This window comes from Wolffia australiana, chromosome 14 (genome assembly GCF_029677425.1).
Source record: "Wolffia australiana isolate 7733 chromosome 14, ASM2967742v1".
Lineage (NCBI taxonomy): Eukaryota > Viridiplantae > Streptophyta > Magnoliopsida > Alismatales > Araceae > Wolffia > Wolffia australiana.
Window position 1 is genome coordinate 11,649,119 of NC_135848.1, and position 16,207 is coordinate 11,665,325.

Consider the following 16,207-nt stretch of genomic DNA (forward strand, 5'->3'; position numbering starts at 1 on the left):
CAAATTATGAAAATGATGCATTTTAATATCAATTTTATGCACATTATACAACTTAAATATTTTTTAGTTGAAATATACATTTAATACATATTAAATTATCTCGTGTTCTATTTAGTATGTTTTCTATGAAATCGCAGGAGACAAATATGTATTTAATTTGCAGAAAAGATAGAGAAGTATTATATATCAAAATTTTAAAAATTGCTTTTTATGGGCTATGGGGTATCTCAAGCACAGGGCCTCAAGCTAGCAGACATGCCAGCGAGCGCACGACACTCAAGCCGGCCCAGCCGCCGGCGAGGCCCATGCACAAGGAAACAAGGAAGCCCAACACCGCGCAAACAGCAGGCCCATAAAAGTCAAGCACACGGAGAGCCCGCGCAGGCCCACGGTCGCAAGGAGAGAGGTAAGTAGTTTATTTGAATTCGATAAATAGAATGTATCGACATTTATATAAAGCGCTATATTTTTAAAAATTTCAATATGGGATTGCAAAACCCCATGCCTCTTAAGGTCAATCGCATTGGGCCGGGCTTTTAAATAAAAAACCGGATCGCGGCCCGACGGGCCGAGATCTTGAAGAAAACAAGAGAAAGTCCATATCGGGCTTCGAGCTGATCAGGCCCAAAGCCTGTATTATTTTGGGCTTCTTTTTAAGAGGCAGATATGATCTCGGCCGTCCAATCTTTCTAAAAAAAGATTGGACGATAGAGATCGATCTCGCCAAATTTAAAGACTTTCTTTCCTTGGTGTAGGCTGATTCGGCCATGGGGCCTAGCGGCGAACGAATCAGAAGAGGTACTTCTGACGGGGCAGCTGATAAGGCAAGCTGACGAGGCGTTGACGTGGTGAGGACCTGGGTGCACCGTGAGAGTGGGTTCATGGCTGCGATTTAATCGCAGCCGTTGAACCTTTTTAAAGGGACGATCGGAAGGCCAAGGGCATTCCCGTCCAATCTGGCCCCTGGCCGTCGACTCCGCCGGCTGGAACGGTTCTTGGCCGGCGAGGGGGGACCACTGGGCGATCCAACGGCCCGGGAAGACTCCCCGAGCAACCCCTACCCATCAGACGGCCAATGGAAGCCCTCCCAAGCCGATAAGAGGGGCTGAGGAGCCCTAGTTCGATCATCTTCAGACCAATCTTTCGACCATTTAGCCTTCATCGGCGGCGGGGATCCTTCTCGGAGTCGGAGGCAGATCACAGCGTCATGACAGCACAGGCGACTGTGGAAGACTCGGGGAAGCTTCAAGAGAGACTGGAGAAGCTCGGATCTGTGCCAGGACGGAGGAGAAGAACAAGAGAACCGCAAACCGAAGTTAGGCGGCGGCGATCGGCGCCGCCACTCTTGTCTTCAAATCAGGGCGGATCAGTGAGTTCTTTTTCCATTAAATCCTGTTGAAATTTAGTTAGATTTCATCATCATTTTGACTATGATTAGTTTAGTTCTCGACTCAATCCAATTCGATAAAAAAAATACAAGTTACCGCGATTTCATCTGGACATTTCATCGAACACCCTACGTGTTCGATGAATTGATCTCCGTTTATCTAAGTTATACCATTATTCAACATTATAAAACAAAAAAAAAATTATTCAACCCTCTTTTGGGCATTCTGTCGAACACCCTGCGGGCATTCGACATAAATACCCCTCTCTTCTTCTACTGAAACAAAAACAAAACAAATATATATATATATATATATCACTCTCGCTCCCCGTTCGGGTATTTCGTCGAACACCTAAAGGGCGTTCAACGAAAGACTCTATTGACTTTGATTTCTTATAAAGAAAACTTATAAAAATTACATTATAACTGAGTATAGTATATATATCTAACTGTTTTCGACTAAATCGACCTATTAATAATAGAAATCGATTATATAAACTATATATATAAGAATATAACTAATATAAATAAATATATATAAATACATATACTAATTCTACGGATTATTCTGCCTTCTTATATTGCTATAGGTACTTATTAATTTCTATTACTCCCTCTTTACTCCCTCTTTACTTATTAATTTCTCTATACTTATACTTACTTAGTATACTATATTTAGATAATTACTAACTCCTTATTTCTCTCATATTCTTATTAAACTAATATTCTCTATACTATCTTATTACTTATCTCTTCTTATTCTTATTATCTTTAGTATTATTACTACATTTTAATAAAGATAACTCAATTATTGAACATAAACCTAAAGGCCAGTCCCTGTGGAGACGACCTTACTCACGCTATACATGAGTAAGTTTCTATACATTTTATAAATTATTTGATTGTAGGAAAATTAAAATCACAACGACCATTAAAATTAACACCCTAATTTGCCTCCATCATCAGCATCCTCATCTAGCTCAACGTCATTGTACCACCGTTTGTTGTCCGCACGGAGCCAACACTTCACAGTGATTAGTGTTTCGATGTTTATTGGTTACAAACGCAATCGCTTGTACGTGACAATAGCATTGCCAACCGAGAACATGTGCTCGGCAGGGGCGCTCGTCGCACATACGGATAATAGGTCCCTCGCAACGACCGCAAGTAAGGGGAAACGCTTTGACCCCGTGCTGGCCCACCAAGATAGTGGAGTGAACACACCCTCATTTGGCATAGTCTCTGCAAGGAACTGGTTGAATTTGTCCCACGCCGACCTCGTTGTCACAGGTGCCGGTTGCACGTGCCGCATAGTGCTGTTAAGCCACTCGTCCAACTCTTCACCTCTTGGCTGCCCCTCCTCAGCGGCCCCTCTCGGTCCACGGCACGACCAGTCACTGGGTAACAACGACCGTACGTATGCGATGGTTGCTTCTCGGATGCTCGGGCGGAGCATTGACCTTTTGTGGATTGGATCCATCAATGCCGCGGCCGTGATCACCTCATTCGCCCACAATATCTCAGCATACTGTGCAAGCTTGGAATGCATCACTCTACACGCCTGCGCCATGTTCGAACGATCTCCTTCGTGCAACCGTCGAATGGATGTGAAGAATGTTCCATCTTCGATTTGTTGGACCACTTCCTCCATGTGAACCTTGAGGCCGTCTATGAGATACAGGACATCGCAGATCACCAGTGTCACTGTCTTGCAAACATGATCAGTTGATATGGCGAAACAGCCAAGGATGCGGCATCTTTTACCAGCTCCCACTCATCCTTCGACAACTTTGGCGACATCGCCTTCTGGCCAAAAGCCTTCGACACTTCATCAATTACATCGCGCTTCTTCACGGCGACCGCCAACATAGTGTACGTGCTGTTCCATCAGGTTGGACAGTCTAAGACGACCATGTTGGAGTCCCCGACTTCGAGGTCGTCTTCACAGGCCTATGTATAAAGTTCTCTCCATTGCGTTGAGCTCCGAATACTCCGCACTAGGGTGCGTACCTTTGCAACTGCATCACCCAAACATAACGGCTTGCGTGGTCCCTCATTGTCATCAGACGCTGAGAATATATCACCGAGATCATTTTCGTGGTCGCTAGCGAAGTGCTCTGCTGTCCTCGTCACGTCGCGTTCTTCGGGTTCCACACCTTGGGCCGAAGGAATACTGAAGCTTTTTATTGCCGCTTGCACGACAATATTCAGAATGTGTGCCACACATGGGACGTGCCTCCTGGCGCTAAACGCTGGGTTTACGCTCTTCATCTTTCTCGCCATCAATGCCAACATCCTCTTATTCGCCGTGGCGTTGTCAGTAGTCACGACGTAGACCTGCATAGTTACGTTGCACATTTAAAGGCACAAGTTAAACTAATAAAATGAGATAGACGCTGAGTGCTGACCTTCGTCCGCAGACAGAATTCATCTAGTGCTTGGAGAACAATAGACGCCATGTTCTCCCCATCGTGCTTGCCGGAGATTTCTCTGATGGCAAGCACCCGCTCTCTGTACGTCCATGTGTCGTCCACCCAGTGGACGGTGATGCCTAGAAATCCAGTTCCGATCTCTGCAGTCCACACATCCACGGTGAGTGACACTCGGGCCACATTCTCCCAGAGCTTCCTCACATCATGTTTCATTCGGCCGTGCATTTGGATGGTCCACTTCTTTATGACCTTCGCACTTGGAAGATCCAAGTCGATAAGCATCGCGTAACGCCATATATCCTTGAAGGAGACATTGTCAACAATGCTCCAGGGTGAATCTGTCAAGCATACGAATCGTGCAATGAAATTCTTCGTCTCATCCGGAGTGTGCCCTCTAATCGGCCCCTGTCGGCTAGGCTCTCCCTGTTGTTTGGTCTGCATTTTGTTAGTGATGCGTGGCTAACCAGGGTCTTCAGGGGCTTCGCCCTTCAGTTCCGCGTGACAAGCTGGATGGCAGGATTTGAAATGTCGCCAAAATACATTTGTGCTTTTGTCGGCTTGCCTCTTTATAGGTTTCCTCTTACTGTGCGGGTTCAACTCCCGGCACAATAAGCATGTATAGTATCCATCTTCCATCTGTTCGAAGTAGTCAATGATGATTGAACGATTCGAACGAGGTTGACTATGTATGGCACGAGAAGTTCCCACCTCTATACGTTGGGGGCCTACAGCTCCGGACCCAGATCTTTCTTCGGTTGGGTCATTGCCTCCGGGTGGGTTCATGTTTCTGATGTCATAATTTGGTAAGCAAAAAGTGATCACAACGGCATCACATGATGCCAAAATGCGATTTAAACTATGAATTACGTAACGGATGCAATGAATACAACAATTTAATAAATAGTGAAAAAGGGAGAATGGAATATATAGATAAAGGAAGAATGATAGATAATAAAGCAAGAATTAACGAGTCAGAGAGAATGAGAATGAGGTGGGAGGAAGAAAGCAGAATTATAGAATTAAAGAGGGGGTGAGAGAACGTAAGAGATGCTGCGCGAGGGGGGGTGAGAATCGTACTGTACGTTAGAATGAGAGAGAGAAACGAGATGGGAGATGGGGAGGTAGAGAGTTATAGATGGTGAGAAAAGAGAGAGGGAGAGTTGGAGGTTGGAACCACTAATGAGGAAGGAAAAAAAGGAAGAGACCAAAACGGTAGAATAGGAAATTAAAGAAGAAGGAAAGCAGAAAAAAAGAAGAGGAAGATAAATTGATATGCATAAGTGAGGATTAAGGAAGAAGAAGAATATGGTGAGGAAGGGAAGAAAGGGGTAGAGGAAGAGATTAAAGAAGAAGGAGAGAAAAAACGAGGGAGAGAAAGAAAAAAGGACAATAAAAACGTAGAATATGAAAGTACAGAAGAAGGAGAAGAGAAAAAAACGAGGAGAAGATGGGATAGAGTAAGAGGAAATAATGAAGAAGAGAAAAATGAGGAAGAAAGAAAAAGAAGAGACTAAAACGGTAGAGTAGCAAATTAAAGAAGAAGAAAACAAGGAAAAAAGAGGAGAAATATAAATCGATATGCATAAGAGAGGATAAAGGAAGAAGAAGAATATGGAGAAGAAGGGAAGAAAGGGGTAGAGGAAGAGATTAAAGAAGAAGAAGGAGAGAAAAAACGAGGGAGAGAAAAAAAAAGACAATAAAAACGTAGAATATGAAAAACATGAAGAGGAACAAGAGGAAAAAAAAGAAGAGGAAGAAGACAACAAAAAACAAAGAGAGGGGATAGAGTAAGAGGAAAAAATAAAGGAGAGAAATATGAGAAAGAAAAAAAACGAAGAAGATGAAGAAGACAAAAAACCAAAGGAGAAAAACACGAGGAGAAGATGGGATAGAGTAAGAGGAAATAATCAAGAAGAGAAAAATGAGGAAGAAAGAAAAAGAAGAGACTAAAACGGTAGAGTAGCAAATTAAAGAAGAAGAAAATGAGGAAAAAAGAGGACGAAGATAAATCGATATGCATAAGAGAGGATAAAGGAAGAAGAATAATATGGAGAAGAAGGGAAGAAAGGGGTAGAGGAAGAGATTAAAGAAGATGAAGGAGAGAAAAAATGAGGGAGAGAAAAAAAGGACACTAAAAGCGTAGAATATGAAAAGCAAGAAGAGGAAAAAGAGGGAAAAAAAGAAGAGGAAGAAGAAAACGAAAAACAAAGAGGGGATAGAGTAAGAGGAAAAAAAAAAGAAGAGAAATGTGAGGAAGAAAAAAATAGAAGAGACTGAAACGGTAGAATAGGAAATTAAAGAAGAAGAAAAGGAGAAAATAAGAAGAGGAAGATAAATGGATATGCATAAGAGAGGAAAAAAGAAGAAGAAGAATATGGAGAAGAAAGGAAGAAAGGGGTAGAGGAGGAGATTAAAGAAGGAGAGAAAAACGAGGAAGAGAAAAAAAGAGGAGAATAAAGACGTAGAATATGAAAGTATAGACGAAGGAAAAGAGAAGAAAGAAGAAGAAGAATATGGGGAAGAAGGGAAGAAAAGGGTAGAGGAGGAGATTAAAGAAGAGGAAGGAGTGAAAAAAAGACGAAGAAGTTAAATTAATAGGCATAAGAAAAACAAAGAAGAGATTCAATAGAGAAACGAAGATGAATAATAAGCAGGTAGAGTAGGAAAATCAAGAAGAAGAAGAGGAGGAAAAAAACAAAGAAGACAAAAACGAGGAAGAGAAAAAACAAGAGAATCCAACAGTAGAATAGGAAAATAAAGAAGATGGAGAAGAGAAAAAAAAAAGAAGAAGAAGATAAATTAATAAACACAAGAGAAGAAAGAAGAAGAAGAATATGGGGAAGAAGGGAAGAAAAGGGTAGAGGAAGATATTAAAGAAGAAGAAGGAGAGAAAAAAAGAAGAAGAAGTTAAATTAATAGGCATAAGAGAAACAAAGAAGAGATTCAATAGAGAAACGAAGATGAATAACAAAGAGGTAGAGTAGGAAAATCAAGAAGAAGAAGAGGAGGAAAAAAACAAAGAAGACAAAAGAGAATATCTTCTTTGATAGCCATAAGAGAAGAAAAAAGAAAATTAATAACCATAAGAGAAGAAAAAAGAAGAAGAATATGGGGAAGAAGGGAAGAGTAGGGTAGAGGAAGAGATTAAAGAAGAGGAAGAAGAGAAAAATGAGGAAGCAAAAAAAGAAGAGATTAAAAACGTAGAATAGGTAAATGAAGAAGAAGAAGAGAAAAAAAACAGAGAAGAGGAAGAAGACAAAAAAAAAGAATAGAAAAACAAGGAAGAGAAAAGAGAACAGAATAAAAAGGTAGAATAGGTAAATAAAGAAGAACAAGATGAGAAAAAAAAGAAGAAGACGATAAATTAATGGGCATAAAAAAAATACTGGCAAATTGACCGGGTGAGATAGAAGGTGAACGAGATAAAAAGGAGAAAAGGATTTAGAGAAACAATAAGAGAGTAAGAGAGACTAGGAGAGGTTCAGAATTAGAAATAAAAAGATAAAAGGAACCAGAGAGTAGGAGAGAATTGAGAGAAAGAATTAAATAATTAATCGAGAGAAAGAATTAATTGAGATAAAGGAACCAGAGAGATAAAACAAAATTGAGAGAAAGAATTAAAGAATTAATCATAGAGTAGGAGAGAATGAGAGAAGAAAGGAAAATAATAAAGATTAGAAGATAGAAAGAAACAGAGTTTGAGATGGAATGAGAGAAGAGGATGAGAATTACAGGAAGTACAGTGAAATGGAATTTGAGAATGGAGGGTGACAGAGTGAGTGAGAGGGTGAACGAGAGAAAAAAGAAAAGTAAGAATGAGAGAGTATGCGAGAATAAGGAAAGAAAAGGTAGGATTTGAAGTAAAAAAATAAAAAAATTCGGAGAGTGAGTTAGAATTAGAGGAGAGAGGAAAGGGAGACTGGGAAATTGAATATGCATTCGCCATGGTATAAATTCAATATCAATAGCGAGGAAAGAAAAATCAACAGGAACACAAAACGACATCTGAGAGACAAGAAAAGCAAGAAAATCATAAGAAAACTATAAAAATCAGAAGAGATAAGAATACATACCTCTGTAGCCGCAGCCGTCAGTCGCCACTGTCCACCTCCGCCGTCCTTCCCCATCCTTTGCCGTCCTCTGCCGTCCTCCGCTGTCCTCTGCCGTCCTCTGCCGTCCTCCGCCGTCTAAGCTCTGAGCGTCTGACCGAATGACCGTGTATTTTCGATTAAAAAATTTTGAATCGAAAGTGCACGGTCAACCTAACGAAACTTAGGAAATAGCTTACATCCGATGTTGATATCGGCTTTCGATATCCACATCCGATATCCGATACTGGCATCTGTCCCCTTGAGACGGAGAAGGATGCCAAATTGGGACGGATATCAGTATCGGATATCGACACTGTATCAGCCGATATCCGATACTGATATCTGGCATCCGGATATCGAAAAAACCTGATACCGGAAATTGCCTTTCCGGTATCCGGTACGGCATCCGTCCCAATACCCAACATCCGGTACCGGTATCGGGACGGGCGAACACTAGTACTCACCATTTAGAGAGGGTGAGGATTCAGATACACTTTTTGACAGAGTGAGGATCATCTCATTCTTATAGCACCATACCAACAGATATACCCAACCTCAACTACAATTGAAGCTAGGCTTCATGATTTAGCTGTTGAGAAAATCCCAACATACTCTAAGAAGGTCGACCCAGCGATGGAGTTACATTCTCATGGCAACAGTGGGAATACAATCAGTAAGTTGATATTTCATGCTTTGAATATTTGGATCAAAAGTTGACATTATTCTCTAGGGAATCCGCGGTGATTCTAAAGATAATCCCTTTCACATTGCTACGGGACTACAATAATTTTAGTTGGGGGGTATGATAACATGAAAATAAGCATGATAATTCATGTTTATTTTCATACACTTTAGCGCATAAATAAGCTAAATTTATGCATGTTATCATGAATTTTATGTAATTTTCACAAAAAAATACATATGTCCACTAAATAATTTTTCCTGCATTAAAACCAGTATATTTTGATGTTTATAATGACTGAAATGGATAGTATATTTAAAAAAAATTGGTGAAAATTCATCCAAAAAGGAGTTGTAGATAAAGAGATACTTAATTTTGAATTTTAGAGAATTTTTTGGATTATATTTGATATTTTTCAAGTATTTTTTTAAGGTTAAAAAATGAAAAAATTAAGGCCCACTAAGGAGGGATGATGTGGAACAACTGGCGGCTCTCTTTTCTTGTAGAACAAGTCAACTTCGTGCCCTACAAAGAGGAATGATGTGGAACAACTATTGGCTCTCTCTTCTTATGGAACAAGTCAAATTTTTTCCCTACAAGGATAGGTGATGTGGCATGCTCTGGTGACTCCCTACTTTGATGGGACTACTTAAACAAATGAATGGCTAGAAATTCTCAAAATTCAAATAGCCATAACTGCTGATCCCATGGGTAGTTTTGGATCAAATGGCCATCTTTCCATGACCTATGGTTGAGCCTATAAATAGATCCCAAGATTAGGCTCTTCTTGTACTTCATTTTGCCTTTCTCCATGTGGGAGACCTTGTGAAACAAAGGTGTATGAGTCCCAATTTAGGGTTTTTTCCTCTTCCAAAAGCGAGTTTCTTCCCTCTCTTTATCTATCTTCGTGTCTATTGCAACACGCAAAGGAACCGGGCGCAATATACAGGTCCATGAAGGGAGATTAATGCTTGAGAGCATCACCAAAGGAAGAGGTAAGTCCTAAATATTTAATTAGAATTTTTACTCCATTTCCCCCATCTTTATATCCATTCCACGTTCTCATATCACTTCACTCTCTGTTATAAGTTATTAAACCCTATGAGTGGGGATTAATGGCTTATACCACCCACTACTAATTAGGGTTTTCATAGGAAACCCATAATTAGGGTTTATTCATCATATACATTCATTCCTCTCATCCCATCCTCACTCCACGATTTTAATACGATCCTAATCTCATTTATAAGTTCATAATTCTTATGAGTAAGAATTAAAAAGTTATCCATAAAATTAGTTTAACTAAAATCGCAATGTATCTAGTATCTCTTCTTTCCACACCCTCTCATCTTAACCACTTTCTTAATCATTATTTTGTTCTAAATATCGATCTTAATCACAAAGCCTTCCCTGTGGTTCAACCCCTTACTCACCAATTTACATCAATAATAAGTGAATTAAGGTTAATTACAAATATCATTGCATAAGTCTTGAAAATACGCATCGACTAGGTTAATCACCTAAATTTTGACTTATCAATAGGGTCAAGAGGAAGAAACTTTTATTGAATTTCCAAGTTGAAATCCCACAACTTCGCTTATTACTTGCTGTCTCCGCCTATCACTGTGCTTCCTCCTAATGAATATTATGTGGCCATCAAGCCAAATCACACTACCATATTTTTATATAAGTTTATTGAATGACATATTAGTTCATTTTTATCCCAATATGACATTTATAATGAAGTCCATGAATATGTGCAATGACCTATTGAATTATGATGAGACATAATACAATGACTTTTACTCTTGAAACATGTATTTTAAATATTCATTTTCGATGTATAGTTGAGATAGACATTAAATTATTTGGATATAATAGCATTATCTGATCTACTTATATGATAAGTATGGTTGATCTTATGGCCGCTACTGTGACACCACTAAAGGCAGATAGTAGATGCTCCAAACAGAATGAGTTCACCGAATTGATCATAATGAATCCCTGAATGGTATTATACCAAAACTTCAATCAGGTTGATTCATGTCATGGTTGTCTAAGTGATCCACTAAGTTGAGATACTAAGGATATCTCGTGGATGGACAACTATGTTTTGACTATGACTTAAGGGTCCCTTACCATGGGATTCAAATAAGTCATATATTGTATATAAAGATGATTGAGTGATCAAGATAAGATCATCAACCCCATATTAGAGGAGATCGACTCAAGGAAGACGATGTTGCTAAATCCCTCTCTAGGGTAGTGAGCATATTAGAGAAGGTGTTCTCCAATGATCCTCGTTACACATTAGTACTAATCGAATGATAGATTATGGTGTGACGATCAACCTTACATTGAGTTTTTGGGGAGTCTCACGTAGATGAAGGATTATACTTAAACAATAATCGACAACAATAAAGTTTTCATGAGAGAGTTTGAATGCTACTTAGTATCTTCAAGAGCATGAGGTATAGCTTCGTACCCCACATGCTGGAAACTAAACCTATAGGTTGTGTTAAATTGATCCTTAGTTAATTAATCTATATGTTGATATAGTTAATTAATAAGGTTGGCTTATAATCATTTATTGGGCCACTAACTTTTATTAACTAGAGTGATATATGGGCCTAGAGGGTCACACACATAATATTATAGGGTCATTGGTGAATATATTTTACTTAATGGGTTTCTATAAAAAATCTTAAGTAAAATGTAAATAAGGGAAAGGCACCCATTTTAGGCACCTAGGCGAACCAAAGCTAAGCACCCCTCCTTCTTTCTTCTTTGCATTCTCCACTCATCCAAGAAGAAATTCTTCATGGTAAGGTCTACAAAGGTTTTCAAGGAGAGTTGGAGAAGAAGAATTGGAGATCCAAGAGCAACTCAAAGGGAGCAATCTCGAAGGGAGCAATATTTTAGAGGATTGGCATGTGAAAGGCTTCAAAGCAATCTCAAAGGGAGAAATTCGGGGGTGGAACAAGTTCCCCATAAGGTCCATGTGATGTATTCTGTTTTAGAAATCGATTTGTAATTGATCAATGCTTCCATTGCATAGAAAATTGTTTTATATCATTCAACCAAGGCACCATAACCCAACACTCCAATTTGCTACTATTACCTCCACTAGTGCTACCATTATAGCCATTGTCAACCAATGCATCTTCTATTGTTTCCTCCCTTGCTGCAGATTCTCATGGCACCTCTTGTAAACTATGGCAACAATGCAAAGGAACACGTCCATGTACCTGCTACTCGTGTCTATTGACCAGAAGGTTTGGCATATATTATAAAAGGATATAATACAGTTGAATTCTTCCTGATCTCAGAACCTTTGTTGAGCAGCATGTGGAATGGCCGAGAGGAGATAGACCTTTTTGGTGTTTAATCCAAGTCAGGAGTAGAGTTAAGGGAACAACCATGCAATGGAAAAAAATTTCCATGATTTTTTTTCTAACAAATTTATTGGATATTGGATATACCATACAATCTTCCCTATTAGTCTATTTTTTGATAATGAATGCTGCAGTATTGTTCCTACCATAGGTCCCATAAAATCATGAAAAAATTAAAATTAATTTTTCAATGAATAAATATGAACATTAACATTTTCAGATTGGTTCACATGTTATTGGAATATTACATAAAAAAAGAGAAATTATGATTATCAATGTAAACTTTGAGAGATGGAGTCTAAGGTGAAGAAGGGTAAGATAGGTAGCATGATGTGGTTATGGGAACAATTGAAAGTCTTACATGTCATGGTTCATAGGAAACTAAAGCCCTCATCTAGGTTAAAATATATCTCATGAACAATAAAGTGAGTTTCCAATCATTGTTGAAGAGTGGGATCTTCATGCTTTGTAAAGTTATTTTCAGGTGAATTTCATATTTTACACTATTAAGTATTTTGAGGGCTTCTGAATTTCTAAAAATAGAAGCCTCAATTGATGGTCTATACAACCCTCTTCAATCTACAGTGGGGGTACTCATATTCTTGAGCTTTGAGCAATCAAAGTTACTTCTTCATATGTTGCCATGAAGAGATTGACACTTGCTCAAAGATAAAGCGTATTTTCTATATTGTGACATTGATGTACCCAAAATGAAATTTGTATCTTTTACTGTGTGAATGAAATTCTATCATTCACGATGTACTTTGATTTCTCAAAATCACGCCTCCTATATTGAGTTAAAATACTTATTAAGTTATTGATGATATGCTTATTGCAACTACTTAATGAGAATTGCCTTGATGGACATAGAGCATACAACGATGGAACCAATATCTGATAGAGATGAAGTGGATGTTATCTAAGAGAAGAACTCACTGATAGAAAAGATAACTCACTTGAGTGGTGGTACCATATTTGATAAAAAATATCATCATTTTTCTATGATGACAAAGAAATTTCTATATATTTTTGCCTCAAGTGCTCTATTGAAGCGCTTTTTTGTGTGGGCCAAGGGATTGTGCCATGTAAAAAAATAATTTTTGTTTAAAAAAAAAGTCAATTTTAATGACTATGAAGTGTTTGGCTCATGAGGACTGCATGCTTTCTTAAGTATTGTAAGCTCAAATAGAAGAAATGTAGAGGAACTCTAATGAGTCATTTTTTGTTTGTTTCAGGTTGTATTTTCATTTTGTAATTTTTTTTCCTATGCCTCTTACTCATAAACATTAAAATTTTTCACATACTTTGCTCCAGATCCCCATGGGCTTCTTAGGTGGAAGAAATGTAATCTATAAATGGAGAAAAGGCTAGGTAAAATAGGAGCTGAAGTAACAAGTGAGGCATGTGCAGTGTGATAAAATGGGAACTAGGGTTCTAGGTTATTGATACCAAGTATCACTAACCTAGGTCGAGTGAGTGATTCCCTATATTTATAAATGAATTCATATTCCTCACCTATTTGGGAGTGACGCTCGAACCACAAAGAGCAACCAGACCAAATTTGAGTGGATTTATGTTAAAGAAAGGTGTGCAAGAATTTTAAATATTATATTCAATTCGATTTTGATTAAATGGAGTGTAAACAATAATGAATTATAAATTTCCCCATTCAAAGGATTTTTAATAAGTGCAAAAAAAATCAAGTAAGTTCAGAACATGTTTTAGTGATTTTAGATATTTTCTAGATTTTTTATCCAATTTAATTTGTTGGAATTAAATCAAAAAGAAATTCAGAATAAAATAACTTGTTCTTCTTGAACAAATCTTGGTCTAAAATGAATTTCAACCAAGATTTTAAAATAGTTGTTTCACCCGACACTTATGGGATCTGGCTTGTGTTGTGAATGGAATCGGGTGTGTTCTTGGGCCAATAATAAGCAAGTCCCGCATGTCAAGTGGTCTAGAGAGAGAAATAACCTCTAATTTTAATTTCTGTCAGAAAAAATCAAGATTAGTCAACAATAAGAAGGGTAGAGAAAGAAAGAATTGTCTTACTTGACTGGTATGTCTCTCCTTCCTGATGTAGGATGACTAGGACTGACACGGGTAGGATGGACTAAAATCTACTAAGGATGGATAAAACAGACCACAATCAAAACGACCAATTTTGACCATTTAAATCTGGAGAACATGATGATGGGGCAGCCCTTTTCCTCTGTCGAGAGCGGGAAGACTGTCTTACAACCACCGCGGTTAAAACAAAGCTCCAAATTCAATATCCTGGATGGTCGACTACGAGAAGATGCAAACCTATTCTACTAACCTATTCTACTCAGTCCGACGGTGGTGAAAAAATAATGAGAAAATATATGATAAAATAATGCGAATCACCAAAGAGGGAAGGGTGGACCTTTAGCGTTGGCGTAGCGTGATAGGGTGATGTAGGAAGTTGTGAAGGTGTTTGGTGGTGTGTGTGGATGATGTGCGCTTCGACTGGCCGGACGCGGATCCAGCTGCGCGGTCAGTTGGCGGGGGGTCACGGGGGAGTCGCCTCCTTGCGGGCTTTGGGGGAGCACCGTGAAACTTAAACACTAAATGGGGCACACAGTTGCAGAATCCACACACTGAGGACGATGTTTCTGGAGAAGGAGGGTGACATCGCATGGGTGGCAGCGCACTGTGGATGTGCGGCAAGCGCTGTACGTGGTGGCCGCATGGGCAGCGTGCACATGGTGAGCCGCGCAGGCAGTGTTGCGTGGGGTTTCCGCGCGAACAGGCACTGCACGTGGTGCTTGCGTGGGCGGGCGCTACGTGCGGTAGCGGCGATAGCGTGCACCATACGCGCTGGTGGTGGCTACGTGCGGAAGATCTCCTCTTGACAACGACAACGGCAATGGCAGTGGCGTCAGAGAGGAGACTAGGGAAATTTTCTATTAGAAGAAAAACTTCAATTCCAAAAGAAAATCACCAAGGAGTTCAGTACATCATTGGCCTATTATAGGCCTTGGAGGAAATAGAGATATAAATTAACTGTAAAAATCAAATCTAATTTTAACTGACGCTCTGATCTCACGTCCGAAGTTGGCAATGGCAACGTGTCATGATGTGGAACGTCTCTTGCGGTAGTTGTGTCACGTCCAGTGATGGTGCGTTGTCGTGTGCACCACCACTTCCACTTCCACAAGCCCTGGACGTTTCTCACTTCTTGGATCCTTTGGCAGCTTCAATATAGAGAGAGAGAGAGAGAGGAGGGAACCCTTGGGAGAGGCAGTAGAGAGAGAATGATTTCTCTCTCCCACCTGGGCCTTGTCAGCTCACCTTCCCCGTGACTTTCACTAACTCTTAAAACTCTAGAGAGATAGAGAGCAAGACAAGAATCTTCTCACCCTTTCACTGAAATTCCAAATGAAAATTCAAGATGTCTTTTACGGAGAAGTCAAAAGCATTTATAGGCATGCCCTAGATAATAGATCAATTTGATGGTAAGAGTTGGGCCAAACCCATAAGCCCATTAGTGCCCCTTCCAGAAGATCTGTATCCTTTTAAAGGGTCTCTTGGAGTTCCTTCTTGGGTCTTCTCTCAAGTGGAAGGCCCATTAGCCCAATGAGATCTTCTTTGGCTTTATGAAGAGTCCTAGGTCCTTTCATAAGAGCAATTTTCCTAGTCCTGAAAAAGGTCCAAAATTCTTCAAAGAAGAGGTTAAGTTCAGCCCACTTGGCTGATTGGCCAAGTGGGTCACACTAAGAACATAAAACTATAATTTATACTATTTAAAAGATGAATATATATGGAGAGTTCTATCAAGATATTTCACTAAAAACACATGCTCCAAGTTAGTATTTGATATCAAATGTAAATAAAATGTGCTTTAGTGAACTCTTATTTAATACCTATATATATCACAGTGGTGTCTATTTCAAAAATTTTAATATATTTATGGGCTCTAGAACGTATTTGACAATAGTAATGTTTTTCTCATAAAGTTTTGATATAGATAGGTCATATAAAAATTCTTTGATTTTGAAGTGAATTCACGACGTAAGGGTATCTTAACCTTCTAAGTTTAATTTTCTATCTCTTTTAAATAATTTTAAATTTTGAATTTATTTTTCCCAATACTCATGAGTAAACTTGTAGGTTTTACCAAACACAGAACTTTTATTTCACCAAACTAAGACTAAATGAAAGTTAAAAGATTTAGGTTTTCAAAAAACCAATTC